This window comes from Equus caballus, chromosome 20 (assembly GCF_041296265.1).
Source record: "Equus caballus isolate H_3958 breed thoroughbred chromosome 20, TB-T2T, whole genome shotgun sequence".
Taxonomy (NCBI): Eukaryota; Metazoa; Chordata; class Mammalia; order Perissodactyla; family Equidae; genus Equus; species Equus caballus.
The window spans coordinates 46613592-46617646 of record NC_091703.1 but is presented as its reverse complement, the minus strand read 5'-3'; positions in this window follow the sequence as shown (position 1 = coordinate 46617646).

Sequence of the window (4055 nt, the reverse complement as noted above, 5' to 3'; positions counted from 1 at the left end):
GGCACTGATTAGACAGGATCACCTACCAATTACAGAGTGCCTTTTCTGGGCCAGGCACCCTGATGGATGTTATCTTATTTAAGCAGCCAGCTGCATTTTTCAAAATAGAAAGCTGAATTTGAGCAAGAGTTTGTTCAAGGTCACCCAGAAAACCTAGAATTATTTCCAAGTTTCCTCACTCCAAATCTACCACTCTTTCCATCACACCAACTTGAATTTATCTTACTAATAAGATAAATTTCCAGCATCTAATCAATCTTGCATGGAAAGCTTTTCTCCAAGTCTAGTTTAAATCCCTCACTTCAAATTCAGACCTAATTTCTCCCTTGGTGAAGGGAAAAAGATGACTGTTTTTATTTTTAATAAACTTTTACTGATTATGGAAGAAATAAGTGGTCACTGTAGAAATTTTTGGAAATATAGAGAAGTATTATTAACACTCATAATCCCACAATCCAGATAAACCATTTTTTCTGGATATCTGTTGCTGTATAACAAATCGCCCCAAACTCTGTTGCTTTAAACAGCAACAATCATTATTATCTCCCAATTGTGGGGGTTGGCTAGGTTAAGCTAGGCCCTTCATGACTGGGGTTGCAGTCAGATGGTGGCTGGAGTTTCCTCCCTCATATGTCTGGTGACTTGTGTTGGGCATCAGCTGGGACCTCAGCGGGGACCTCAGCTGGGGCTTTGGCCAAATCACCTAAATATGACTTTTCCATGTGCTTCCTCACAGCATGGCATCTGGGTTCCAAATAAGAGCATCCCGGGAGGACCAGAGAGGAGCTGTATTGCCTCCATAGTCAGAGATGCCAGGAGAGGGAACCCTGACCACACCTCTCAATGGGAGAATCAAGGTCACATTGTATGAAGAGCCTAGGGGATGGGGGAATCTTGTGGTCATCTTAGAAAAAAACAATCTGCCACACCAATACTAACATTTAGGGCTATTTCCAACCTGTCCTTTTTCTACACACGTATATGTTAACATAAGTGGAAACTGAACTACATATACAATTTTCTATCATGCTTTTTTTAAAAAGTTTAACATATCCTAATTTCTTCTTATTAAAGTTTTTAAAAAACACGTTTTATCTGTTTCATTATCCCATGGTAGAAGAGGTAAGAGCTTTGTAATAGAAATGTTAGCTGGGCAACAGCATAGTTATTATTGGCTTACCCAAGATGCTACAATGCACGGAGGGCAGAGATTTTGTCTGTTCACTGCTGTACACCCAGCACAGAGCCTGGCACACAGAGGTGCTCATTAACCATTTGTTTAATGAATTAATACATGGATGGATGGATGATTAAAATGGCCTGAGTGAGTCCCTCCCTCTACTGTTTGCATCCTCTCGGGAGGAAAGAGACCAGGTCTCTAACCTGCACCACCACATTCTGAGACATCAAGACCTATGTGATGGCCGCGAGACTGGACTGTAGGGCAGGTGGGTGAACAGAGCCGAAACTCTCTCTCATCCTACATGAGTCCTGCGAACTGCTACTCATAAGCCTTCCGTAACTCAGCAGCATTAAAACCTCCCGGGCCACTTTGCCTTCATCCCTTGGGCAAGTTGTTGATGCCTCCTGCCCTGGGCCTGCTCGGGCACTGTGCCAGGGTTTGGAGGGCACGGGAGCCCCCGAGGGGTTCGCCAGGCGGGGGAGCTCTGGCGCAGCCCTCAGGTGCCCAGGACTGGCTCTGGAAGCTTCCTGAGCGCAGCAGCCCCGGCCGCCCAGGTTCGGTAGCAGAGGTGAGGGTCGTGGGTGCTGGGTGTGTCCAGAAGCCTGAGGCCTCCTGAAGCTCCCAGAAAACCCTGCCGGTATAGCCAGGAGGGTGAGTACCGTCACCGGGAAGAAGGGCTTCTCTAGAGTTCTCGAGCTGGCGTCTCCTCCCCTGGCTGCGCCCCCCCAAACCAAGCCTGGGTGTCACCGCAGAACGCATGCAGGAACACGGGGGCCTGAAGCGGGGAGTGGGCCTGGTCCCAGGCCCCTGAGGCCAACTCGACCTTCTCCCGGGCTTTAGGGCCGTCCTTGCAGCTCTAGAGGCCGAGATCCTGCTGTGCCCTGAGCCTGGGTCTGAATGAGCCTAGGGAATATGGGACGCCAGGGCCACCACTAGCACATATAGAGTTTACTCCCTAAGGATTACATTGAACCCTATGAAATTGCTGTTTTTGTAGATCACTGATGGTTGCAAATTGGCAATTTCAAGATTCAACCTAACCGTAAAAGGCAGACGCTTCTAGCAGGTTCCATGGCCAGGTAAAACGAAGGTGGGCTGGACTTTAGCCCCGTCGTCCGTCCCCCCCACCGCGTCCCCCCCGCAGAGCCCCACCCCGAGTTCACGGACCCGGGAGCTCAGCTCTGAGAAGGAGTACAGGGCTGGCTGTTGCAGGCACTGGAGGGGAGGGTGGGTTCTGGTTCCTGCTTGGCCTGCTCTGACCCCAGACCCTTGAAAGCAGCTGAGGCAGCTGTAAGAATTAGATGCCCAGGGATTAGAGGAAACCAGACAGCAGAGGGGGAGTGATAGCAAATAAACCCTACCCCTGTTCCTTTTGCGTCTTGCTGGAACACAAAGCGCCTGCCATGGAAACGCCAGCCTAGAAGGATGGCATTAGTTGATGGCCGAGCGTCAGGGACACTGGTAAAAAGCCTCTTGTGTTTGGTAAACCTCAGGAGTTGCAGGCTAAATTCTGGGGGATCTTAAACCCTACCTCCCCCTCAACAGCATCGCAAACAGCCCATATAGGGGAGCCTCTCTTCCCCAATGTCAAGAGAAAGTCACCACAAACCCTCCTTTAACATGCTTGTCCCATAAGTAGACAGCAGAGGGCAGTGTAAACCAGGACATGAGAAATAAAACGCGCCCGCAGCGTCTCTCCCGCTGCCTTCACGCGGAGGCATCCCAGACTCTCATCCAAAAGAAGGGGCTGGAAAAGTGGGTGTTGAGTGGATTACTGACTCACAGTCGCCTCCGAAAACCTCAGAACCCGCTAGCACCACCAGCGCCCAAATCTTCAAAGGGCCTCTCTATCAGTTCAGTCAGGAAAGTTACGGAGCACCCATATGCCAGGCGCCGTGTCGGACAGGGATTCAAAGGCGGGTAAGGGGCCGGCTGGGGTGTAGTGGGTAAGCTCCTGCGCTCCTCTTCAGCGGCCGGGGGTTCACAGGTTCGGATCCCCCGGACGGACTTAGACACCACTCGTCAAGCCACACTGGGGCAGGGGGCAGGTCCCCCCCTTTCCCTGTCACGGTGCTCTGGGAAGAGGGCTGCTAAATCCCCTGGCGTCCCCACGCAGGGGTTGAACCAGGCCCAGGGACAAAGAGCCCCCGGAAGGACTGGCTTTGGGAAGCAAACGCCTCCTGGAGCAGTTGGGCTCCTCTCCACACACTCTAAGAAAAATGTAAAAATGGCTGGGCAGGGAGCCCACTGAGCTGGGAAATTCTCCCCCGGAAAAGGAGCGTGCAAGACAGAACGAGAGCAAACGCATAGAGTGCATCAGAAAAACAAATGCGAAGGAGTGTTCAGATACCAGTCTGGCTAAAAATACCCCAGCTGAAGTGTGACAAAGGTCATCTGATCCATCTGACAAAGTATAGATGTGACAAGGGGTCATCTAGCTCGTGGTGGAAGAGCCAACTGGAAAACAGTACTGCCCACAGCCAAGCTGGTGATAAGATGGAGCGTCTACTGAGCTCCACCATCTGCTCCTTCAGGTCCACTTCCACCATTTTTCCCCTAGAAGGAAAGACTTCTCTAGGAAAAAGGGAAAACAAAAGCCAGCAGATGGGCTGACGCGGGCTGAGGGAGCAGGTAACAAAGATGGGAGGACTGCTTTCTGTTCAGGGCATTGCTAGTGAGAGTTCAGGGCTCGGTCAGGTGTCACAATGCATTTGGTGGGACTCCTGCCTTTATGAAATATTTAGGCTCAGATATGTCCACTTCTTACTGCACACCAGATATCAGTTCTTGTTACGAAATGGCAGCACAGTTATTAATATTAATTTATGGGGGACTTTGTGCCAGGCATTGTGTCAGATGCTCACTGTCACTC